Raw genomic sequence first — 26,741 nt, 5'->3', positions numbered from 1 at the left:
TTTTTTATTGGTGTTCAATTTGCCGACATACAGAATAACACCCAGTGCTCATCCCGTCAAGTGCCCCCCTCAGTGCCCGTCACCCATTCACCCCCACCCCCCGCCCTCCTCCCCTTCCACCACCCCTAGTTTGTTTCCCAGAGTTAGGAGTCTTTATGTTCTGTCTCCCTTTCTGATATTTCCTACCCATTTCTTCTCCCTTCCCTTCTATTCCCTTTCACTATTATTTATATTCCCCAAATGAATGAGAACATATAATGTTTGTCCTTCTCCGATTGAGTCAATTGGAGATACACCAGGGATCTTAATGCAGAGCGCAGGACAAAGGACAGGTAGGGGCCTTGGTGCCTTCCATTCTGGCACAGGAGTGGTGGGGGCTTCCTATTCTTTTAGGCTGGCTGCCTAGGGCATTGTTCTGGGGACTGGAATGGGGAAATCTGTGGGAAGCCGACAGAACAAAAGGAGGCTTTTCCTGGGATGAGGCCTTGGGGGAGCCACCGGGCCCAGCGCCCCACTGCTCAGGAGGCGGGAGAGCTCTTTCCTGCAATGGCCTGATCACCTTGGAAGGTTGCCTAAGTGGCTCACCCAGAAGCCTATGGAGCCATGGAGTGGAGTTTCCTTGAGTTCGGGGATAAAGAAGAGTTAGAAACACGTTGGGGCTCATTTCGCCAGGGCAATTACATCAAATATTTTTCAGCACTAGCCATGCAAAAGGCATTGTCCAGACAGGTGATTTATCAGGTAGAGGGGCACTCTTAGCAGAGTAGATTCTGAAGATAGGACAACTTGGGACAATCCATTGACAACGTCACTTCCCACGGGAACATTTCTTAGCCTCTGGGAATCACCACGTATACACACACAGACACACACACACACATACACATGCAGTATATGTATGATACATAGTGACATACAGTTTAGTCTTAACATTGGCTCTTTTCCCTCCTTCCTGTTTGTTTCTTGGTGTTGGCACATCTGGGCCTCTGTAGTAGATAGACCAATATTTACCAAGCAGCTCCAAAGGTTACATTTGCTTCCAAAAGTTTTTATTCCTGGTTCGTTTGGGTAAGTTTCAGCTCACAAGAGAAGCTGTTTTCGCTGAGCCTGGGCTGCTTGGGAGAGGCTGGAACACAGGCCCATCTGTTGGAGATTGGAACATAAATAGCCCCCTTTAAAAATAAATCTCCGCTTTTAACTCTGTAGATAAAAATATCTGAATAAAGGACAATTCTTAATCTCCACCTTCTCCCCTGCTTGACTCAAGCGTTTCTAAGTGGAGTTTTTTCCCTTCTCCTTTTACAGGTTTCATTTTGGCTTTGATTCTAGCGAGTTTACTGACAGATTACTTCATTTTAACTATATGGCTTTTCTGTCTAGTGGGAGGCATATTTCTAAGTATCATATTTATCAAAAGAGCTCTGCAAAACAAGGGCCAGAATTACTCTTTTGATGGTTCCCCCTCTAACTACAACCACAATAAATTTTGTGAGAAAGAATGCTCAACTGGGGACCTTTTATGTTAAAGCCGAGAACCGGGGTTCAGACATTGTCACTTTCAAACCTCCACCAGTTGGGCTGTTTTTTCCCCCTCCTCCCCCTCCCCGGGCAGAAATCTCACATCTGGTCTCACTTGCAAGGCTGGTCCTGGGCTCCCAGGGGCTCCATATTTTTCCCCCTATAACTTTAAATCAGAGGAGCATTTCAGTAAATCACAGGGAAGACTTATTTATTGGACATAGTTTTGGGTCTCTTAAAGCATGGAAAATAAATTTAATGGAGCGTTCGGAGCATTTCTCCAATCTTTTGAGGGATTACTTGGGGAATTTGTCAACTGCGCCAAGCCCAGCAGCCTGATCCAGAGAGATGAGAAGGAAATGATGGGAGAATCTTCTCGGAGGGCCCAGGTGGATCCTAAATCACCCCCAGAAAGATTAATATAAGGGGCCCGGTTGCCAGCAAGTTTGATTGGCAGCATCACCGTTTATTTAATAAACTATCATTTCAGCTGGAGGGTGACTTTAATCTGAATTACATTTTGTTTTTGTCATCTACTCTTGCCGAGTAATTTATGGAATACCATAGCATGCTTCTAAGCCTCAAACAGCAGAGGGAGGTGAAGATGGGGGCCCAGGCAGGAACAAAGAAAGACAGTGAACTTGAAAATCCGGGAAGGAGCAGCCCTGGAAGACCTTGGTGACAAGAGGTGCGTGGAAGAGTGGTCCAGAGTGGGACAGGCAGAGAGAGGCAAGGAGCCGGCCCAGGCGTGCCTCGTCCCTGGGCACAGCACCTGCATCTGCCGGCCTGGAGCACCATGCCCCCGGGCAGCACCGTGGGCTCCTGGGGCTGTGGGCATCATGCTTGCAGATGGCCTGGCCTGAGGACAACTTGAAGGAGTTGATGGTTCAGAATCAGGGGATGAGGCCTTGAATGTGGAATCTGAATTTCTTAGAACAGACCGGATCTGCTGGGTGGGTCTTCAGGGGCCGAGGCGGTCTGCGCGGTTGGGTGGGCAAGTTTCATTCCATGGTGCCCTCGAGCAGGAAATGAGGGCAGATGGGGCTGGCCCTTCCTCTCTGAAGGAAGTCAGTCAGGAGGGTTTTTTTTAAGGGCTTCAGGAACCTGGGGCCCCGAGGTTCCAAGCGGTGATTCTTTAGGACAGGAAGGTGGAAGGCTGGCTGCTACTGCAACTAACCTCTGGGAAGATGTGCTTCCCCTTCAGATGGGAGCTGCTGGAAGAACAAAGGTTTGTTCACGAGGGCAGACAGGCTTTGTGTTTGGAGGCAGAGTAACAATGACATTATTGTATTACTGCAACAGCAACCACACCCACCCCCTGCAGCATTTTGGTTCTTCCCCTTCTGACTCGACTTCATCTCCAGGCTCAGATGAGGAGGAAGAGGGCTGGGATTCTTGTTTTTGGGCTAACAGGGGTAAAGTGAGGCACAAAGTTGGAATGCAAAAAGGAACAAAGGTCGAAGGAGGTGTCCAAGCAATGGGGTGCAGCAGGGGGCCAGGGACACAGGGGAAGTCCCTTCTAGCTTTCACACCTTTACGATCCCCAAGGGCCAGAGAAAATTCTGCACCCATTGCCAATTTCCTTGGAGTTTCTCTGATGCCTTGGAGAGGTTTTTCTTTCTAATTTCCCATCATCTGATATGAGCTCTTACTGTTCTGAGATAGTTTCCCTCTTCTTCTTCTTCTTCTTCTTCTTCTTCTTCTTCTTCTTCTTCTTCTTCTTCTTCTTCTTCTTCTTCTTTAAAGATTTTATTTATTCATGAGAGACACACAGAGAGAGGCAGAGACACAGACAGAGGGAGAAGCAGGCTCCATGTAGGGAGCTCAGTGTGGGACTCAATCCCCAGCCCTGGGATCATGCCCTGAGCCAAAGGTAGATGCTCAATCGCTGAGCCACCCAGGTGTCCCTTCTTTGCTTCTTTATTCTTTGCTTCTTTAGCCTCTGCACATCTGTCCTTGCCTGGGACCTACTGGGTAGCCATGTGTTACAGGATCTGTGTCCCTCCAGTGCCCAAGGTTCTTGGGCCCACCGCTTCGAAGAAGGAAGAGGTAAGACCAGCCGAAGAATGGTGGGCAGCAAAGCGAAGTTTTTTGGGCAAGAACACAAAGCTTTCGGAGAGGGAGGGGGACCTGAATGGGTTACCCTTGAAGTTTCTAAGTGTATGGGTTTTTATAAGGTCTTTTGTGGAACTTTCTTAAGCAATCGGGGGGTGGGTGCTGAGTTGTGCCAATCAAGGCTTTGGATGAGTATCTATCCACCTGTTAGGTAGGTCCATGTGCTGATGATCTTTTTTTGCTGATATCTGGGGGCTTAGGTCTTCACTCCCCTTTGCCCGTGATATTGACAAATCCTTTTGCAATTAATTGTCTTATTTTAGGATATTTTGCAGAAGTCATTTCTGCAAAGGCCCTGCAAAGCAGAATGCCAGCGTGGTCCTGTCTAAGCTGCAAAACAGGATGTCAGTGCTGTTTTCTTTTAGCTGTCCTGACTCCTTACCTTCTTGTTCGGGACTCTGGTCCTGACTACCTAACTATCCAACTCACTCCTAACATTTGGACCAGGTACTGGGAGCCGGGGACCTCCCAGGGACCATGGACATGCTGGCTGCAGGAATGAGGAGGGTCGGCGGGGAGGCAGGATGACCTGAGTAGCAGGTGAGTCTCCACTCTCTCCAGACTCAAACCATAGCACCAATTGGGATCTCTGTCTGTGGGCTCAATTCAGATGAGTTGTTAGGTGTGGGTATGGAGTTTAGAAGGTTACAGGAGGGGGCTTGGCTGCTCAGCAAGAGCCTCAGCCCTGACCCTCCCAAGACTTCTCACTAGTGTCGTGTGCATGCTTTTCGTGACTACTGCATGTCCCCCACTAGCTGGCGCGGACCAGGTTTTCTGCCTTGATTTTTACCTGTCCCTGCAGTACCAAACTCTGGCCCCCGCGTGGTTTCCCAGAACACAGAGGACTCACATTCACCTTGTCTCTTTGGTTTGTGTGGCCCTTCTCTTCCTGTCCATCCATCCAGTTCTACCCAGGCTCTGAGGCTGAGGTCAAGCCTTTGTTTTCTCCTAGAATATGCCCCTGGCCACTTTGCTTCCTCTGACTGGCTTCCAATCCCCACTGCTCTCTTTAGCATGAACTGAAATACTGTTCCAAATTGACCATGTTGATCTGTTGTTTCTCTGGACTGTCCCATCTCCTTGCTGGTAAACAAGAGATTTAGGTCGATGACCTCTAAGGCCCTTTGCAGTTATTATGTCCTAGCATACTGTGTCTGTTTGTCTCCTTTCATCTTCCGGACTGTAAACTCCTCAAAAGCAGGACACTGTCTTTTCCTCCCATTGACTTAGCCCATTGCTGGGCCCTGAGTGGGTATTCCATAGGAACTTTTGTTTACCTGACCTTTTTGTATACTTTTTCCTACTGGAACTGGAAGCCTAGTCTTGTAGTCCGGCCTAAAGGGAAATTTTTCTGCAGTCGATGGATATGGTAAAAATTGTCATGACGTCTCAACTCTCAATGTATTCTATTGCAAGGAGTGGCCCTGGGGAGCTGTGCCAAGCATAGGGAGACGTCTTATGAAAGGGGGCCAAGGCGCACGTCCTCTGCCCCCGTGGCATATACATTTTGTGGTAAAGTAGAAAATAGTGCTCATCTTGGTTCATACCTTGGTTTGGCCACTTACTACCCACAGGACTCGAGCAAGTCACGTGGCCTGTGTGAGTTGTGTTGGCTTACCTCTGAAATGGCAATTGTGATACCTGCCCTGTGTCTCTCTTGACGGGTTGCTGTGGGAATAAAAAGATGAGCCATGGGGAAATGTCCTGTAAGTTATGGAGCTAATAGGGGTCGGTAAGAAGTGCGGTTTACTAACATCTCAACATGAAGAGTCAAAAAAGTAAAGCATGAAAACAAAACATTAAAAGAGAGTCAAAGGGCTCTCTCTTTCCCTCTTTCACTATTGGACAAAAGAACCACCTCTCTTCTCTGGATAATACTCTGTAGAGACTCCCTCCCCTCCCGCCCTGCCAAAAATAAAAAATAAAAATAAAAAGGAAGAAAGGAACGAAAAGGAAAAAAAAAAAAAGTCCAGGAGTAAGAGGGAACATCCTGGTATATTCTGAAAGTTGACTCTGAGAAGAGAGGAAAACATGAGCAAACAAAAGCTGTCACTCACTGGCAAGCTGCTTCCTCTGGGGAATAATCTCTGTGAGGAAAAACTGAAGATTTGAACGTTGCCTGGGAGCAGGCGCAGAGACCACGGCAGTGGCTGGTAAACCAGGAGCCTCCCGGACGGAGACTTCCTGCCTATTCTCAGGGTAACAGCAGCTCTGAGGGAGTCGTGCTGTTGGTTAAGCGTATGCCTGACTGGGTGCTGGGTCCCTGTTCCTCAGTGTCCCAGCAGCTCTTGCAAACAGGCACAGACCGGTGTGTGCGGTGGTGCCAGGCCTTGTGCCGAAGCCGTTGACTGGAATCCACTCACCCACTCTCGGGCCCTCCCACACTCAGGCCTCTCTTCCCCTGATCCTGTCCCCACGTCCCCTCTTCCCACATCCATTTGCCTTGCCTGTCAATTGTCACCCCATGAATCAAAGTCAGAGAACTTCCCAAAGCAGGCCACTGGGCCTCCATCCTTCTAGAAAGCTGTTTGTGTGCTAACAGACAAAGGACCCCCCCTCAAAAAAAAAAAAAAACAAAAAAAAAAACAAAAAAAAAAACCATGCACCATCATGACTTTCCAAGACGATGATTGAGTTTTTCCCCGGTTCTGCTTGATATTTCTGCCAAAGCAAGAAAAATCCTCATTGAAGTCTAGCAGGAAATCCAATAAAAATTCTTCAAAAGATGGGCTTGACATTGAAAAACAGCAAAATTATAAAATAGGCCTTAGAAAAGAGAGAGGAGAGTTATTATATCTGGCACCAAGCAAAAGCCCCGAGACCCCGTCCAAATGAGCCATCACAGATTGAAAGTGTTTAGCTTCCCGTTGATTAAATATGGAGAAGGACCCGGGGCCTGCCAAGCCTCGGGGAGCCAAAGTTTGTTTTCAGTCAGAATGTGTTTTCAGTCAATGGAAAAAATGGTCGGCCTGCGCGGGGCTATGTAACCGAGAAGCCCCAGGTTTGGGGTGAGTAATGGCTGTGAAGCAGAAAACCATGAGGGCTGCTAATCATCCCTCCCCGGCCCCTGTAATTTAACTCAGCGACTCGGTCGACGTGGAAGCGCCCCCGCCACCCCTGTCCTCCTTCTCCCTCAGTTGGTTTGGCTCAGGGGGCAAGAGATGAGCCCCCCTGGTGCCCATCCCCGTGTTTCGGTTGTTAAATCTCCTCACCTGCACCCACAAGACGGCCGCTCCCCCGATGACGGCTGCCCCCCCCCCCCCCGCTCCGAACACCCCGGGCCAGGCCGGGAGAACCCAGGGAGGGCCGCAGTCCTGGCCGCGGGGTGCTTCCTGGGAGACCACCTGGGCCCAGGAGCTGCCTGGAACCGAGGCCTGGAAGTCTCTTCCCTCGTGTGGTTCAGAGGTATTTACTCACATTCTTTAAACAGGCTTATCTCATTCCAGGCTTACAGTTTTCCTTTTTTTTTTTTTTTTTAAGATTTTATTTATTTATTCCTGAGAGACACACAGAGAGAAGGAGAGACACAGGCAGAGGGAGAAGGGGGCTTCCCACTGAGCAGGAACTCGATCCTGAGCGGAGCCCAAGCAGGACTCGATCCCAGGACTCCAGGATCACACCCTGAGCCAAAGGCAGATGCTCAACCACTGAACCACCCAGGCGTCCCCAGTTTTCCTTTTTTCCTGGGCTCTCTGGCCTGGAGAGCCACTGGCCCACTGCATTCCCACACAATTAAGAGTATCAAAGTCTGGTTTTGAAGGCCCTTAAAGGTGCTAGGAGTGAGGCTCCGAGAGAGGGAGACAGAGACAGAGACAGAGAGACAGAGAAAGAGTGAGAGAGAGAGCAGCTGGAACTCTGAGGTAAGCCAAATCTCCTTTCCTGTCAAATGCAAACACCTATCCTATTTTCCTGCTTCAAGTTTTACACCCTGTGAGTAGCCTCAGGGGAGCAGGAATATGGGTTCATTTCTGGTTCCCTTTTCTGTGTGTCCTCTATTCCCCACCCCTGCACGGGAACCAGGGCCTTCACTGGCATTGAGGGGCTTCCAGGGCTTCGCCTCTTGTGATAACCATCCATGGGGCCTGCTGCCCTGAAATCTGTTTACAGTTGTGGGGGTAGGCCCCAGTGAGCATTCTTCTGGTCTGTAGTTTGTTGCAAAATGGTGCTTGGCCTAAGTGGCGGCCTAAGCTCTCAGTGCAGATAGCCCGATACCTTTCGGTTGGGCACCCAAATTTGGTTCTAATATGTCACTCCAATCAAATATTTTCTTGAGGATTAAGCAAATAAACTAAAGAAAATGAGTAAATAAATGGCTTTAAAATGATAACATGTGAAATGCTCAGTGGTTTCATGGAAACAGACTCTTTGGTAAGGAGAGTAGGTCTCCCTCAGCTCGGCTGCAGGGGACCTGGGCCCAGTCAGCAGATGCCCCGAATGAGGAGTGATGAAGGGACGAGGAAGAGACAGCTCCATGGGGTTAGGTTGCCTCAAAGAGCAGCTAGAGGCATTCTGGGCAGGGAGAAAAAAAAATGCCGTGGATAGGATGTGCCGTGTGTGTATGTGTGTGTGCGCACATGTGCGGCATGCATGCATCTATCTCTCTCTGTGTGTGCATGCATGTGTGCGCATGTGCATGCACTTGTGTGTGTGTGCATGTGTGCATAAACAAAAGAAGGAGATGCTTCAGATGTCACCATTCTAGGGAGGGAGATCAAGAAGGTCATTGTAACTGAGTCAAAGTTGATCTTCATGTACAACCATCTGCCTTCACATTGTTATAATCCTCCTCCTCCTCACCACGGCTATTGTTTATTGAGTCACGACAATGTGCCAGCATGGTGCTGGCAGCTTCATGCTTTATCTGATGTAATCTTTCCAGCAGCTCCATGGAACATGCCTTATTTGCCTTCTGCACAATGAGAATCTGAGATTCAGAGTCCAGAAGAACACAAAGCTTGAAAGTGGCAGAGTAAAGATTTGAACCCAGGTCTGTCTAGCATTGTGCCCTGAACCCACAAAGGCAGTCTGGTGGGCAGGCTATGACCGGCAGTCATTCCAGGGCTCAGACATTTGGGGAGAACCTTGTAGGCTCCAAATCAAACATTCCACTTCACAAGGGGAAGAAAACCAGAAGCCTCATCAGGTGGGTCTGCATTTCAAAAGTCGTGGAGGCTGCCGAGTGCCTCATGGACAACAGCAAGCCCAGATTGGAAGGGTCAGTGGCAGGTCACTGTCACCATCAATCACCACAAGCCTTTGGTTTGTGGGGGTGAGTGGGAAGGGGGCTGGTTGGGTACCAAGCAAAGAGGGTGAACCAACAGAATTGAAGGGGCTCTGCTGGTGGCAGGAGAGGGGAAGGAGCATTACCAATTTTAGGGTGAATCTCCATGGTTTGGGGGATACACTGATAGGAGAGGATATGCTGTTTCTAGGTCCCAGAACTATCTAGCTTATTCCGATGTTGAGCCACCCTCAAAAGACTAGATGTATATTTTAAATGTCTCTATCCATCAAGTTTTGAATGCTTCCTTGACCCACATCATCACAGATCTGGAAGTTATCAGGAAATACACAACGATGTTTGCATTCAGAGACACTTACCATTGGGAAAAATACATACATGAAGCATAAGGTATAATAGTAGCCTACATATACCTATGTATCTTATGTGCCAGGCGCTGCTTTAAGGATATGCATGTGTTAGAGGGACACTAACCAGACTGGCTTAGGTGGAAGCTCCTATTATCCCCACTTCTCATAGAAAGAAACTGAGGCACAAGGAGGCAAAGTAACTTGCCCGTGTGGCTGGTGAGTGGTAGAGCCAGGCTTCAAGTGCAGGTGGTGTGGAGAAGGTGGAGAGGGGGTTCCTTCAAGAGTGGGGTGAGGCTTGCAGGAGGTCGGGGAAGGAGGGCAGAGCAATGTGAGCAGGAGGGTCCTGGGGGATCCTGGGGAGTCCTGGGGGTCCTGGGGGATTTGGAGACTTGAGCTGGGACAGCATGAAGACCTGAATTCCAGGCCTGGCTCTGCCTTCAGGTGTCTTGCTCGAGGTGACTCAGCCACTCATCTCTCTGGATTCCAACTAGCTTCATTTTTTAAATAAAAGGATGAGGCTAGGTGAACCCTTCTGGCAACAAATTCGGCAGTAAAATCAAGACTCTGATAGGGTTTTTGAGGAGGATTCTGGGCCGGGGGGCGGGGGGAGGGGAGCAGTTTCTGGAAGAAACTGGAAGCAGTGAAAACTTGGATTTAGAGAAGAGCTAGAAGGGATCTGGGATCCCCTCCACTCACGTTCTACAAATGGGGAAACAGGGGCAAAGAAAGGGTAGGTGGTTTTCTTAAGCCACACAGATGACTATTGTAGAGCTGAGGTGACAATGTAGCCTCTGATCCTTAGTCTACTAACCTGCTGGTACCTGTTCCCCTTCAGGTAGGAGCTGTGGGGAAACTTGGCTTGGATCAGGGACGGAAGGGGTAGCGGGAGGCCCAGCCTGCATACTCTCCACCTGCCTCACCAGCTTGTATTATCAGCATTGGCTGGGTGACTGTCCCTAAAGGAGCCTAGCTCCACAGAGCTACTGATCTCTGGTTCTAGTCCTGGCTCTGCCATGGCAGGGCCTGACTCTTTAGGCACACTCTTACATGCCCATCTGTAAAGTGGCCAGGACTGTCCCTGCTCTGGGCTGTGAGCTGAGGCCATCATGTGACGAGAGCCATGGGTAGGGGAAATTGAAGTCTGAGGTGGGGCCAAAGCCAGCGGCTAAGTATGGAGACAGACTCCCAGGGCCAGGGCTCCTTCTGGGCCCTGAGCCCTGTTCCTTGAATGTCCTGGGGTGAGTGGAGGGGCAGGTATTCCAGCCTAAGCTGTAGGACTGGGTGCAGGTGGTGAGGCCATGGAGGGCTGGCTGAGCCCCTGACACTTGAATGAACCTCCCTCCTAGGTTCTTATTAGCGCTGCTCCATGTCAAAGGAGTCTGGTAAAAGTTAACAGGCCTCCTTGCCTCCGGGAGATCAGAGGGACAACTGGAGCTTACTGGGGTCAGGGAGAGGTCATTGAAACCTGCTTGATCAAGTAGTCACTGGGGCTGATGCTGGTCTATGAGCCTGTCCTGTCCCCTCCTATGATCCAGAACCCGGGGCTCCTCCCAGAGTGACTGAACTGACCCCTCTTTTGTCTGAAGACCCCTTGGAAGGTGTCCTGGGCTTTCCTTAGGGCCCCCTCTCTGTTGGCCTACAGCTTCCCTGCCCTGGGACTCTGTGCATACAGGGAAGAAAAGGGATGCAGTGGGGACAGAGCAGGACAGCTCTGAGGATGAGGTGCTGGGCTGGACTGGGTCTGGGCGAGGCCTGGCCAGGTGTGACCCGGTTCCCTGACCTCTGGTGGCTTGGAGGGGGAGGAGGTGAGGCTTGGGGCCTGGAAGGAGGCTGTTGGCTAACATTTACCAGGACCTTTGAAGATGTAAATGTTTCCCCAGGCCCTGTTGGGATTGATGGGGTCAGGGTTCACAGGCAAGGCTGCCTGCTTCTCCAAGTGGGCTGGAAATCTTGCAGACAGATGGGTTAGGGTCCCATGTGGATAGGACTTTCCCCAGGGGTGGAAGGCTCATGGGAAATGTTGTTTCTGGGGCTTTCCTGGATTAGGTCTGGAGGCCTTTGGGAGGGGCTGATAGAAGCTGTCTTTTTCAAATGCTCACTTTTTGGTTTGTTTTCCAGGGTAGATTTAGTCCCATGAAGGGGGAGAGGAGTTTTCATCTCCTGCGTTTCCCTGATGTACTTTTTATTCTACAAATACTAGATTGCTTGAGGTTTCCTGTTCACACCAGGCTCTTTTGGGCCTGGTACCCACCCTGGTACCCCTCCTGTACCCCTCCAGTTTCTCTGCAAGCATGTCCTTCCCCAACTTGTCAGCCTGGTTAATAACCTGTTCAGCCTTCTGAATCACCTCCTCCAGGAAGCCTTCTGGGAATGGAATCTGCTCCATTGCTCTGTTCTCCAGTAGCATTTAATGACTCGTTCAATCAACTACTATTTGTGTGGTATATACCAGGTCCTGTTGTATTCGTAAAGCATCAGTGCATAAAACAGACCCAAATCTTCCCTCAGGGAATTTATATTCTAGGTGGTAATGATAGAGAACCATTGTATAACCCTATTTTAAGTGCTTTACATGTGTTAACAAATTTAATCCTCAGACCATCCCTATGATTAGGTCAATTACTAGCTACATTTTACATATGAGGTTGCATAGGTGATAAGGAGCATATTTAATTTGATTTGATTTAATTTAATTTAGTTTAATTTAATTTAATCCTTACAGCAGCTCTATGAAATAGATGTTATTTTCCTCATTTTGCAGATGAGGAAACCAAGACAGAAGGTTAAGCAATCGGCCCAAGGTCATCTAGCCAGTAAACAGGTGCCAAGAAGGATGGCTCAAAGCCTGTAAGGATCATATTGCCTCCCTATGATAAGAGTACTCTGTGTTTTTGTAGTGAAGCAGTCTTTCCCTGTTTAAGTGATCTGTTCTTTTTCTCCATTATCCTGGGAGCTCCCCCAAGGCAGCGACCTTGGCTTTACCTGTCTTTTGAACTCCCATTGTGTTGGGTACTTAATTGGCTTCCAACAAATGCTTGTCTATTGATTGATTGACAGGTGTATGTGGGTGAGGGTGAGAATAAAGCAGCGAATATTTATTGCACATACCCTATACTGGGCTGTGCCTTGGTCCTTGCTGATCATGAGCTCCTCTTGTCCTTATAAGGGTCAGGTGAATGAGCTGTCACTACCCTGAGGCTGGCAGCCATCACATGCTGGAGATGGGACCCCTTCCTCTGTGCCACAGGAGGATGAGGAAGGGTGGGCCTGCGGTGCTAGGGGCTGCCTCCATGACAGGCTGAAAGGCAGCTGGTGAAGTTGAGCCTTTGGTTCCAAGATGAGTCCTGCCTGTTAAGATGTTCGAAGTGGTAAAGAGAGTGATGAGACACATCGAAGATGTTCAGTGAATTTTTACCAATTGTTGCAGAATTGTTATCTGTTCCAGAGAAACAGCCAGATGCAGACTAAAGTGGCAGATACTGTAAGCGTTTTGCTATAGAGGGTGGAGGATTATGGCAGAGCGGATTTCTGTCATTGGGCCTGGAGCAGACATGGGAGTGTTCCTGCTTTATGTATGTTTGGTTCCTTTATTCTGACATCTGGTTTTGTTGTTTTTCTTTTTGCTTTTCCATTTAGGAGATGAGAATCAAATCTTCTGACTCACCTGCCCACATCATAGGGCTTTGTGGAATGGCCATCTGGGTGTATGTGTGGGGAGAGGGGGTGCAAGGGATGGATTCTGGGTCACCCAGCTGGACAGGAGCCCAGAGCCTGCACTCAGGCCTCCCACCTTCTCGCTCATGCCATCAACCTCGTTCCCTTACAGGTCCTTGTCTCCCATAGCAGGAAACTGCCTCAGGACCCCCCCCCCCACCCCCCTTTGATGATTCCCCTAGTTTGCTTGAGTAAGAGTCAAAATGCAGGACTGCACCCAAAAGAACTAAGCTCACTTAAATCACTGGCAGGTAATTTGATAGATGAGTTGGCTGGCGCCCACTGTGGGAATTAAGCAAAGCCCGAGCTGTGGAGACAGTGGGAAACAAGCTTGAGGGACTGGTAAGCGGGTGGCCTCATTTCACCCAGGGACAGCCCCAGCCCCAGCCTCACAGCTCAAGTTGGAAGGCTTCTGTGTGCCAGGTGGACGGTTGCCATATCTGTCTCAGCCTCTTCCTCCAAAAGCAGGATCAACAGACCCTGGTCCTCACTGACTCACCTGGCATTAGTTAGGGTCTCTAACAATGTTGAGGAGGGAGTGGGTACAACTGTGTCCCTAAAGCCCACGTCTCATCTTCTAGAACCCACGGGGTAAGAACACCACCAAACGATCTCATTTGTTGAGCTCACTTGTTTGTTGAGTGAACGTGGAGGGAACAAGGTCTTTCAGCAGATGGGAGCGGTGTTACACAGATGGGTGTCTCATGGGTCATGTGTGGAAACTGACCGCTTGCCCAAAGCGACAAGCTCCCGGGCCCCCACCCTCAACCTCTCTGCAGAGGGGCCAGTTGCAAAGGGGAAACTTGTAGATCCTTTCATCATGATGGGGATTGCTAGCTCTGACTTCAGATAAGCAGAACAAACAAGCCTCAGCCCAAGTGGGAACTGGCTCTGCCCCTTCTCTTTGCTTTTCTAAGTCATCAAAGCCAAGTTCCTAAAGCCTGACTGTCTCACGGTACTTTCTGATGGTTTCATTGTTTTGTTTATTGTGCTTATGACAAGTGCTAACAGACCGCTTTCAAAGCGTGTTGATATTTCGGTTGTTTTTGAATGGCCCTTCTGTTTTTCTGCATCTGGACAGCATTAGAGCCTGGCCCCAGGGAACCACTGGGTTCCTATAAAAGTGTACCAGGTCCCCTTTTGCAGAAAACACTGGCCATGGCAAGATCAGACACCCCATCTGGGCAGGAACAAACACCAGCATCTAGAGCAGAATCATGAGGCAGGATTCAGCAGCCAGGGAAGACAGGCCTGTGCTGGGAGGGGGCCAAGGAGCCCTGCCAGCTGGACTGTGGGTGTTCTCTCTGTCCACGGACATACCGTGATGTTCCTGCTGGAGGAATTTGCCCAGCGGTGTGGCACGGGGTGGTGCCACTAAATGCTGGTGGTCACCGGTGGGTTCCCACTCTGTCTTCTCCCTGGATGCCTGGTCAGTCACCAGCATAGGGTCCAAATAGGGAACTCCTGGGGACTGGGCAGGGAACAAGACCTGGAAGAGGGAGAACAGTATGAAGTCCTGGGGAAAAGCAGAAGCGGGGTTCCCTGAGGGCTGCCAGCACCACTTCTCTTCACACCTCTCTTGGGGGATCTTTTGCTATACTGCCCACGGGGGCTGAATGGGGAAAAGGTGGAAGAGTCCTTCTAAGACTTGTCTTCAGTTTTCCTGGCCTTTCCCTTTCTTCTTGTCCTGCTCTGTCCTGTTCCCGCGCCCTGCCACACGCTGCATCAGAGCCAGCGTCCTCCATCGTGAGGGAACCTTGGGGTACAGACCATCTAAGAGGAAGTGGGTCACACATCCATCTCACTGGGAGGTTAGTGCAGACTCAAATTCATTTCTTCAAGGTTATCTCTGATTTCTTCTTTCGAGCTGGCTGAAATTTTCTTTAGCCCACGTCCTTTACCAGCCTGTAAATGCTTCTCTCCTGTGTGGTGTTAGGAGGGGCAGGGGCTCCTTTCTGCCTGACCTCCAGGGAACCCCGTGGCTGGGTGTGCAGCCCCGCCCTCACCCCCACGTATAGCTAGCCCCTGGACCTTACTCTCAGGGTCAAATGGGACGGAGATGGAAAGGGACCACTGTGAGTCTTGGTGCCTCGGTGCTCACAGTTCCAGGAGTTCTGGCATTCCACAGGAGGGGAACAGTTAGCTGTGTCACTTAGATCTCAAAGGGAACCATGGGAGGCTTGTAGACCACAGTTTTTGTGTTCATGCATATGAACTCACTGGGGGCGGGGATGGGGGTGGTCAGGGGCTGCTCCATCTGATCCATTGGCGATGATTAATCTTTACCCACTACCTGACTTCTTTATGGCAATACACCCTAGCATTTCCTTTTAGGTATATGCTATCATGTGAAAAATTCTCGTTTAGGCTCCTGTCTTTCCCTTAAAGTTTCAGCATCCTTAGAAGTGCATATGTATATGTTTCATGCACTTTAGCTCAGCGAGGACATCTGATAAAACCCTCAGTGGCACCATTTTGTTTCTCAAGAATTGCACTGGCCCTTGATTCCAGCAAGGAGGCAAAGAGAGACTCTGGGGCTGGGGCTGGGTGCATCCTAGCAGGCTGGGCTGATAGGCCTCTGAGAAGCTGAACATGCCCTTTACCAAGACGTGAATATTCTCTAAGGACACTTCCTGGTTTCTAGTGTGATTCTCTGGGTAGGTGAGAAAGAGGACTGTGGTCTTGTGTCTGTCAAACAGTATGTGTGTGTGAGTGTGTGTGTTTGTGCGTGTGTACTTGTGACAGTGTATGTGCACCTGCATGCGCCTGCGTGAGAGCGTGTGGGTGTGTGAGTGTGTGGAAGTTTGTGAGTGTATTTGTGTGAGTGTGTGTGTGTGAATGCTTGTCATTTTGAAAAATTTCAAACTTTATGTAGCAGTTTCTTTCTCACCAGGGTCTCTGCTTGTGTGAAACTTTAATTTTATAGCTTTGGCTGTTAATTCATCATGGGCACCACCATTAATAAATATTTATTGAGCTTTCACTGCGCACAGCATGTTGAAATAAGAACTATATATTTGACTCAAGAGGAGTCAATAGCAGATGGGGGTAGATTTGGGGAGGGATAGGAGAAACAATCATTGAAGTTTCTTTCAACCTTGTGATTTTATGACTTTATAACCAAAGCGATAGGATCCACTTGACACACATTGGGCAGCCAGCTCAGAGAAGAGAATGGGCTGCAAGAAGGCAGTCACCTTCAGGAATCCCGCCCAATACTGGCAGCACAAGCCTGCAAGCCTTATATCTGTTTTGGGATTCAGGGCTGCAAAGGAATGGGGTGAATTTTCTTGGCTTTTCCCATGGTGCCTTATAAAAGTAAATATTAGCTGATTGAGTGATGGTTTGCCATTTGATTTTTTTTGAATTTAAAAGAAGCATAGACGCTGGGGGAAGCTTGGGGCCTGCTGATGCTTTGGTAGGAAAGGGCCAGTTTTCTCCTGTATTGCGGAGCATCAGTGGTGAAAGTCTCCATTTGAGAGAACTCTGGAGTGGTGTGGGCTGAGAGCAAGTCTGGAGGGAGGGTGCGTGCTTCTCATGGAGCTCAGTTAATCAGACCAGAAGCAGTCTGCCTGCCACAGCAGTGACTCAGGCCTCCTGGGGGGTTTTCTTCAACGTTATGAAGATGAACATGGCTCTAAGAATTCCCTGTGGACCTGGGCTTCATGCTAATTGCCTCCATATTTATGGGACGATGGGCAGACCACGGTGAGAACCTTGTGAGTGGAGTCTTTGGGTGTGCTCAGGAGAGTGGCCGGGCTCTCGTGGAGTTGTGAAAAGGTAGACTTGAGCCTTATGGGGTTAAGTCGCTCCTGTGGTCAGGTGGGTAAGCTACTATTATTATGATCACTGTTCCTTTGTACCAAAGAGAAACTGAAACAGAAACCAAGGGTGGTTACATGCCCAGAGTAACGCTGTCAGAACAGGGGCCACAGGGTCAAGGTAAACAGGGGATGTAGGGTCAGGATTGGTCGCCTCCCAGTTCACAGACTTTCCCCTGCTATGGGTGCATGGGTGGTGGGAAGGGGAGTGGGGAGTGGGGGGCCAGGAGGAGGCAATCCAGGATTGCTAAATCTCATAAAAGATGATGTTCAGTGTCCCGCAAGCTGCTTTTTTCCTGAGTTAAACTGGTGGTATTAGGGCCAGAGACAGCTGATAGAGAAACAAGAAACCAGGGAGTCTTACTGTGCGTGCCTCCACATTTACTGCCAGTTTAACTGTGTAGCGTCAGTTTTCCTGGTCTGTGAAGTGAAGATAATAGTGGGATTGTCGGGGCGGGCGTAAATAAAATAATACATCTAAGGAGATTTGCATTGTGCCGGGAATACAAGTGGATGCTTGCTAGCTATCCGGTGCTATTACAGGGAGGTGGACTAGGGGTTAAAGATGCAGACTCAGGGCCTGACAACCTGAGCAGAGAGAGGTTAAGAGTGGCTTGCCAGGTCACACAGCTGGTGAGGGGTGCAGCCGTACTGAGCTCCCTAGTTCCATACAGGCATACTTCTGGATGTGCCGGGTGTGGTTCCAGACCACAACAGTAAAGCAAGTGATCCAATACAGCAGGTCAGATGGATTTTTTGGTCTCCCAGTGCATATGAAAGTTATGTTTACACTCTATGGTAGTCTAATAAATGTGTAATAGCATTGTGTCTAAAACAAGTACAGAGCTTCATTGCTAAAAAATGTTGATCATCACCGGAGCTTTCAGTGAGTTGTGATCAGTGATCACCTACCACCATAACAAATATAACAATGGTGTAAAAATATGAAATAGGACGAGAATCCCCGAAATGTGACACAAAACACAAAACACACAAATGCCGTTGGAGAAATGGTGTGGAAAGACTTGTTTGACGCAGAGTTGCCATAGACCTGCAATTTGTAAAAATGCAATATCTGAGAGTGCAATAAACTGAGGTATGTCTGTACTCTTTCCAGAGTTCTCTGTGCTTGATCCTTTGATCTGGGCAGCTGGATGGGGCTCTCTGAGCACCAGAGCTGGTCACAGGAGCTGCCTATCTTGGAGGCTGGGTGATAGGACTCCCTGGTTCCCCTGGACAGCTGCTGCCTGGTAAGGGGCAAAGCCCTGCAGGGACTCCAGGGGACTGCTCCTTGCCTCCCTCCCAGGGTGGCTCTGGGGTGAGCCTGAGCAGCTGCCCTGTCTACCCACAATACAGTGGGGGTAGTTGCCTCCAGGCAGAGCGGAAGCCACATGGTCCAGGCAGGGTGGAGGTGCCCCCGGCGCCCTCGGGATCTCCGTGTGGCTTTCTGTCAAGCCTCTGTTGGTGCCTGGTTCCCCCATAAAGCCATTATGTACTGGGAGAATTAATCATGCCGTTAGGTAAGCATTATGGCACTTTTATGGCAGCTTTGAAGCTAATCTGTCATTAATGCCTGCTGGATTATCATGATTTCTTGCAGTTGTGATTCATTAACTCGAAGCCTAATAGTAATTCTATTAAACATCTCCCATCACCATTTGCCCCAACACGTCCCCACTCTGTTCTATTGTGCCGCTGTAGTGGTGTGACTGGCAACCTGTGTGGTCTCCAAAGAGATGGACAGGTCCCCCTGCCAGCTAGAAACTGCCCACCCCCGCACCCCTACCCTGCCGGCCTCCGAGCACGTGCCCTCCCGTTCTAGCCGGACTCTCCAGCCCATTCTTGCTTTTCTCCCAGAGGTGGCGGAAATGCCTTCCCTGCAACACCCATGATGCTCTCCAGAGGCCAGGCCGGGCAGAGTAAGACAAGCACCCCACGGCTCCACGGGTGACCGTCAAGCCCGTGGCAGAAGCGGGTTTGGGGGTCTAGAGAGAAATTAGGGTGCTGCTCAAGAAATGTTTTCACGCACTCCCCTTTCCCTCCTGGCTCAGAGCTACTGACACTCACAGGGGAGGAGGTGGCAGGCGGCGGGGACAGGAAGCAGGGGTGGCACGCCGTTGACTGTGGGCCTGCCAGCATTAATAAAATCCCTTGGTGAGGTTTTTCAGAGAGAAATGGTTCTCTTAGGCTGGCTGTTCTCTGCAAAAGGTCAGCTTTGGGGCATGGCTTGACGGATGGGCTGTGAGTAGGCAAGCAAAAGGAAGCGGGGAGAAAGGGCTGCCGGGGGTGGGCCGGGAGGAAGCCGGTGGAGGACTGGAGTGCGGCCTGTCCTGGTGCCAGCGTCTTGCCCCTCATTCGGCACCATCAATCAAGCCCGGCACCGAGATCCCCACAATTTGTAATGCCCCCACCCCCTCTGACCTGCCCAAGTGCGCGCACCGGCGCTGACCCTTCGCCCCTCATTCAGGCCTGTGCTGCTGCCCGGGTGATGGATGGCCTCTCCTCCCCCGGGGCTGGCCTCGCCGCGGCTGGGGGAGCGCGGGCAGGTAGCGGAGGTCAAACCCGGGGCAGCCACAGTGACCCAGTCACCCAGGCCAAGGGACTTTGTGTTCCCAGAGGCAGCAGGTGATGCCAGGGATAGAGAAATAGAGCTGAGAGAGGAAGCAAAATTCCAACTATATAAGGAAAGGGGTGGTGGTGGGGGGAACCAAACCAAAAAACCTCTCCGTATCCTGAGGTCTTCCAAGACTTCTAAAAATCTCCAGCATGGTGTGATGTCTTCTGCGTACAGCTACAACATTGCCTGTTCCACTCCATCTGTGTTTTCTCACGCCTGTGCGCTTTAAGAACCACTGAAATGGAAAACAAGTTAAAAAATACATGGATGTATATATAGTGAGACGGAGAGAGGGCAGTACTCTGCAGCCTGTACTCGCTTTTTTTTTCTCTTTCTTTTTTCTTCTTTTTCTTGTTCTTGTTCTTTTTTATTTTTTTTATTTTTTGCCAGTGTTTGTTGTAGGAAAAAATGTATAAAAACAAACCCTAGACAACTGGAGTAAATATTCTCAACACATCAGCCGAGGAGAAGTCAGGATCCAATGTTTCCATCCGTCCTCATTCTGGGCAGAGCTGGGAGGAAAAGAAAGGCTCTCTGCCTGTTTTCCAACTTCTGGGTGGTGTTCCCTGTCTCTTGTTCACGGGTGAAATAGTTCTTGCAGCAGAGGCTTGCAAACCGTTAGGCTTGCTAAGGTGTGGACTGGCCAGCTAGCTGGCTCATGGACAGCTGCCTTGGGAAGCTCACTCCCAAGGCACAGAGGTGTTCTGGAAACAGGGAGTGAAGAGTAGCCTAGCTGTGGCAATGGTGCAGAAGAGGCCTGTGTCCGCTGCAAAGAGTGGCAGGTGAACTGAGTGCAGTGTTGGGGGATCCATCCTTGGCCTTGAGGACTGGGGAAACCGCTCTCAGACAGCCCCATGGCCTGGCCCAGACTTCCTCTTGGGACTTCAGGGGCTCAGGAGGGGATCCAGGAGAGGGTGTCCAGGTGAGGTTGTTTGGGGACTCTGGATTTCTGAGCGGGTGGAACAGAGAGAGTAGAGTGGGACGGCCAGCAGGCGATGGTGGGGGTGGTGCAGGCTTGGGGCTGGTGCAGCAAGGAAATAGAGGGAAACACAAACTGATGGGCGGTGGAAGGAGAGAGGAAGGGACAGGAAGAGCTGAGAGAGATCCAAGAGATAGATGATCACGGGACAGGAGTCAGCAGGGAGAGAGAGGGAGAGCAAATTTAATGAGGGCAACTTGAAGGCCAGCTTTAACCAACAGCTGGCGGGGGGCCCGGTTTGATCTCCTTGTGAGTCAGGCGGCTTGATTAATTGTGGCCTGTGGAGGAGGATGGACACCTGGCCTTGCTGCTGAGCTCTTTGATCTCAGGGTTTCTCAGGGCCTGTGGGAGGGGAGTTGCTCGCCTGGCTGGGGGCTCCCTGAGTAGGAAGCCAGGGGGCCCTGGAGAGGCTGGGAGAGTCAGGGCAGTGGTGGTTGTGGGGGTGAGGGTGGGGGAGGGGGTAGGGGTGGGGGAGACAGGAAGGCTGTACAAAGGGCAGGCCAGCCTGGAGCTGTGAACAAAGCCCCTGAGAGGAAGGTCAGCTGAGGGAATGTGGAAGAGAGACAGCTTTTGGGGGTGGGGGAGAAGCTTCACCCATAATCTCCGGGTGATTCTGTGGTGAGGGTTCCTTCCCCCTCTTTCTCACCCCATTGAGTAGAGATAGCTGAACTGTGAGGGAGGACCAGGCAGAGAGCCACTGGGCCAGAATTGTGTTCTGTTGCTTCTGGCTATGGGGCTAGCCAATTTAATCAAGGAGTGAGCTCTACAAGGGGCACAAGGAGAAGGGAGCTGTAGGGCTCCCTGGAACTGGCTCCATTTTATGCATGTTGGATGGAAACAGATTTGAGAAAAGAAAGCGACATATTGCCAAAAAAAAAAAAAAAAAAAAAAAAAAAAAAAAAAAAAAAAAAAAAAACCAACCCTCAAGAAGAAGGAAAAAAGGAACTAAAACCCTAATGCCCTTAAAAAAGAAAACCAAAAAAAAAAAAAAAAAAAAAAAGAAGTCATATATTATGTCTTTGGACTAAATCCATTGGTGTTCTGCCAATTTCAAATAATAGTGTAACTTGATTAAGAAACTTTACAGGATTTAAAGTTGTTGGCTTTTCTGACTCCTCTCTGATACTTCTCTGTAAGTCACTGTCTACACCAGGCTAATTTGTTCCCAGATTCCTTAATCTTTTGCAAGTTGGTGATGACGTTTATAACTTGGTAGCCATATTGGAAGTGTTCATGATTTCTTTTGCTCACAACTTCCACACTGAATTTTTGGGTGACTTAAAACATTACCCTGAAAATGTCCTGCTATGGAAATACTGTGTGTGTGTGTGTCTGTGAATGTGAACGTGTGCCTGTGTGTGAGCTTTTTCAGCTTTACATGTCCCAGCTCTCTTCTTGGGCACAAAACTCCTGCTCATAGCTGCCTTAAGTCTCAGAGAGACACAAGAATGAGGACAGCAAGAATGTCTCCCTAGAGTTCAGCCTGGAACAGAGACAGTTAGGACCCCAAAGGCTCTGAAGACCAGCTGCAAAGGGAATTCCAGAAGTGAAGGAAGACGATTTTTCTGGTGGGATTACAGTTTTGACCGTACAACATTGGTATGGTTTGGAAGGCACTGACCTTGCATGTGAATGAACGCCCAGCACTATGCTCGGTGACTAGCTCTGGACCTTGAGCCTGCCACTTTGTATCCCTGGGGCCTTAGCTTCCTCATCTATAACATGGGATAAAAAAAAATACTTGCCTCACAGGCTTGTTGTGAGGATTAAACACATTAGTATATGTGAAAGCACCCTGTAAATGATGAAGCCTTCAATTAACAGCAGGCATTAGAATTGCTGCTTACATTACAGAAGCCCAGGTCTCTTTAAACACTCGTGTTGACAGCAAGGATGTTTTAATTTCAAACAAGGTTTGCTCATGGAGGGCATTAGAAAATGAGATCCCATGTTACCTGCTCTCCCCGGGGCACCTGTTCTTCTATAATTATTATTTACTAATAAGTATGTTTTGTTCATAAATGTCCCATAAAATCCAGCTGAAATCCTTTCCCCGACTGGGTTTTTTTGGGTAGGACTAGGGCAGGAACTGCTGGAAGCACCCTCCGGGTGGTGGGGCTCTTGGTCTGTGAATTGCTGTCCCTGGCCTTTCTAGGGAAGACCTGGCCAGTTTGACCTGTACATCTCCATGGTGTGGTGTCATCTGTCAAATCTTGCTTGTCCTGCTTCAGCCTGTTTTGCTTGTGAGAAAACCATTGTATTCCTTGAGCCTGGGTTTCCTGGAGCTTCATGGCTGTTTCTCTGTGGGGACATGGCTACCGTAGACAGGCTGGGTGTGTGGCGCCTGGAACCAGGCTCTAGTTCAAATGTGAGACCTATGGGACATAGGACAAGATGGGGAGGGCCATGCTTACTCTTCAATGGTTGCAGTGAGGATAAAGACTGCCTGTGTAAACTCCTAATCAACATCTGGCACCTAGCTGACGCTCAATTAATGATTATTCTTTTAGACCAGTGGTCTCAACCCTGGCTGTACATTGAAATGACAAGGAATAATTCCAAAGCCTGGGCTCCACCTCTAGAAATTCCAATTGCATCGAGTTAAGCCTTAGCATTAAATCCCAGGGGATTCTCATGTGTTGCCAGGGTTCAGAAATAGTAGTGCTTCTCAAATGTAATGTTCATACAAAAAAAATCACCTGGGGAATCTTATAAAAATGAAGATTCTGAGTCAGTAAATGTGGGGCAGTAGAACCTGTGCATTGCTGATAGGTGTGTCAATGCCTGTGTAGGGACCACACTTTGGATGGCAAGGCTCTATCCTTCCCTAATCCTCATAGCTCAGTGCATGTGGCCAAGGCCATGGATGGGAGACCTGGGAAGCAGGTGGAAGTGAACACAGGAAGACATCTGAGACACAGGTCTGGAGGCTTGCTGAAGGGTGTTCTCACCAGGTACTGTCCTGAAATCTGTAGTCCTCCCCAACACACACACACATGCACACACACCTACACACCCACACCTCCTTCTTTTTTTTTTTTAATTTTTATTTATTTATGATAGTCACAGAGAGAGAGAGAGAGAGAGAGGCAGAGACACAGGCAGAGGGAGAAGCAGGCTCCATGCACCGGGAGCCCGACGTGGGATTCGATCCCGGGTCTCCAGGATCGCGCCCTGGGCCAAAGGCAGGCGCCAAACCGCTGCGCCACCCGGGGATCCCCCCACACCTCCTTCTGAATCCCGTCTTGAACTCCCATGTAAGTAGCAACCAGACGATATTTTCCAATGTTTCAGTATCTTTTCAGGTTTCCTAGTTTATTCCATGAAGATGGCCAAATGGATGGAGCCATTTTCTATGGAATATTAAGGGACCAGGACATGAGTTTAAATACCCATTTGAAATACCCAAATGGAAAAGTAATCCCTAAACTGGACTTGTAAATAGTCAGCCCCAGACCCTTAAACGACCAAAAGAAATCCCCATAGGTGAGTATAATTATAGAGCAGATACCAGTGAGACTGCAAGTAAACAGGTACTAATGCTGGCCCATGAAACAGGGGATGAATTGGTGGGAGAGATAGAACTGGCTAGAACAAAGGGCTTCTGAGTAGTGGGAAAGGGTCTTCCAGATTGCACTCAGCCTAGAAGATTTTTTTCTCCTAACGACAGGCATGTATATAAACTACTGCCTTCTCCCAACATAGTTGAGAAAATTGGGGTGTTTAGGGGCAGGCACTATTGCAAAGGACTCTGACAGAATGGGTTTTCCGTGGGGGTGTTACGCTTATCCCGTATTTCAGGAGTTTATGGAATAATAGAGAAAGGCTTAACCAGAGTTACGTGGTTGAAGAAGACTCTTCATGAAAGAATGAACTTTGGACAATTGAAAGTCCTCTCCAGCTAGATTATCAGCTCAGACCCAGGAAGTGAAGAGTCCGACATGCGTGGCGTGAGGCTGGGTGTATCAGCCTGGGACCACCCTGTGTGGCATGCATGATCTGATCAGCACAGGTTGAGCCATTAGGACTGCAGGGACAAAGGAAGCCCTGACCTGACCTGTGTCGGAGGATTTCACTGATCACGAAGGACAAACATTCTGCTGTGTGGCTGGGGGATGGTAGTTGATGCCAGAACCACATGGTAGCCACCCCTATATTTTTGGTTGGATCATTCAATTGGCTCAAGTTCACTGTTGAGCAAATAGCATAGAGTGTTTCTGTAGTTTAGGTCAGGACCTTCTCTCCATTCCTTTGATTATCTTTCTAAAGCTAGGTGTTGTTGGCGACGTATGTCAGGACAAGATAAACTCAGGCGCCTATCACTGTTGAGATCCTGGTGCATTGGGCAGTCAGGTAAGGAGCCTCTTTTAGGGGAAGTTTCCTGCACAGTTTACTCTTGCCTCGAGGTGACACTAATTCCCGGAAATACGAAGGATGAGCCCCAGGCAAGCTTCAGTGGGCTTGCCCGAGCATATCGGCCTCCAAGACATCTGGGGCCCTCTTGCACACAGAAATCGACATGTACCATTCCGGAAATCTTATTTTACTGCTCCTTTCCCTTCTGACAGCCCCCCTCCTCTGTCACCTCCTCTTTCACTCCTCTGGATCCCAGTCCCAGATGTGACTTCTCTGTTTCCTTTGGCTGGGAATTTGCTGTTTTCCCATAACCCAGACGGGTTGCCTGTTAGAGAAACCAAAAAACTCCAACTTTCTGGGAAGACATCTAATTAAATTCCCAAAGAGGGTAGAGGAAAGCCCCCTCTGAAACAGATAGAAGCACATAAGACATGCTCGTCCCAGCAGAGAAAGTGCCCGGGATCAGCCTGTGACCCGGTAAGGTGGTGTTCTGTTTCTTAATGTCCTCTGCAAAGAAGCTGGCCCTGGTTTTAAAATAACCCTCTGGTAAAAAGCAACTATTTAAAGAGTATTGGGGTCTGAGAAATGCAAAACAAAGTGTTGTTGATTAAAAACACATGGTTTGTTCTCGAGACGCGAGTAGCCAGCAAAATCAAATGTGACAGTGTTTTGGCTTTTTCTATCCTACAAGACATGATGGTGATTTATTAGAGTGATGTCAGCTGTGGTTAAAAAGAGTTTGCTGTGTTGTCTTAATAAAAAGAGGCTTTACCTTGGCGCTGTCAAACTCCCTCTTTCCTCTGGCTCAAGGCAGTGGCTGCTGGGCCCATAGCCCCTCCTGCAGGGGCTTCACCCCAACGGGCAAACCTCTGCCTTGGGGAAGTTCATGAGGTCACAGGGTACTGAGCGCTTCTAGATAGAGAGGTGGGATGGCCTCGAGGGGGCTGCAGTCTGCTCTGGGTTTGTTCAGCTGGTCCGAGTACAGATGCTATACCCAGCTTGGAGCTGGAGCATGGCCTGACTTGGTTGGGTGGTGGGGCCTTTGATTGGAGAGGACTTCATGGAAGGGAAGAAACCCTACCACATGGCCTTGTGCAGGTAACTTGGGCAGAAGCTGGATGACCAGCAGGGTAGATAATCTGCTGAAAACAATGAGAAATTGGGCTATTAGCTCAACAGGAAGAGAATTTCTTAGTGGAAACTCTTTGGCTATAAGGAAGAGAAACCCTTCGAACAAATTCAAGTGATCAGGATGTATTGAAAGGACACAACTGTCCTCATGGACATCTAGGAAGAGACCCGCTTTCTGGGGAATGGGGTGGGTAGCCAGGACTGGAACATTTTCCTTTACCGTCCATGGAGCAGTGCTTCCTGTGAGCCTCCTCTCTCTTGTTTCTGTTCCCAAGGAAACCCTTGAAAAGGGAAAGGAGGTTCGTCGTTTTTACTTCCTCATGGCCTTGGCTTGTATCAGCTGTGCCCCATGCTACACGACCACATTTTTGTTCAAATACCATCATCTTTCTCCACTTAGTCTCATTGTGTCAGCTCCAAATTCCTGAGAGAATGAATCCAGTTGGCGTAACTTGAGTCAGATGTCTATCTCTGGTCTGGTGGGCAGCAGCTTGGGAGCTAGGGCCTGGGTGGTATGGTTCCAGGGACCTGGTGGAGAGGCTGGGCCGGGAGGCAATTTTAGGGGGTCAGCCCCAGAAAGGAGCCATGTGTGTTGGAGCCATGTGTGTTGGACCAGAGCAGTTGAAGAAAGTAATTACAGGTGCATGCTTTTGTCCTAAGGATCCAGGACTTTCTGGGAGAATTTGATACTGCCATTTCTGAATGCTTCTCGCTCTTTTTTTTTTCTGTAGGAAGGAGAACCATCCCAATGGGAGGATGGAATCCCAGCAGACACCTTTCATTCTTTCCTGGAGACACCCCCAGCAAGTGAGAAGATGACGTTATTATTTCTTAATATATGGATTTTTTTTTTCTAATTACAAAGAAACCACACAAATGACCCGTAGAAAACTTGGAA

The 26,741-nt window shown here is 49.3% G+C and overlaps 1 long non-coding RNA gene across 1 annotated transcript in view; it reads left to right on the top strand.

Moving 5' to 3' along the window:
- Window positions 1–26,741, top strand: part of LOC144284529 (uncharacterized) — a 133,639-nt gene that overhangs the window by 40,616 nt on the left and 66,282 nt on the right. The window lies entirely within an intron of this gene.

The sequence above is a fragment of the Canis aureus genome, chromosome 15, assembly GCF_053574225.1.
Source record: "Canis aureus isolate CA01 chromosome 15, VMU_Caureus_v.1.0, whole genome shotgun sequence".
Taxonomy (NCBI): Eukaryota; Metazoa; Chordata; class Mammalia; order Carnivora; family Canidae; genus Canis; species Canis aureus.
The sequence above is the reverse complement of the archived record's forward strand: the minus strand, read 5'-3'. Positions and strand labels throughout refer to the sequence as shown.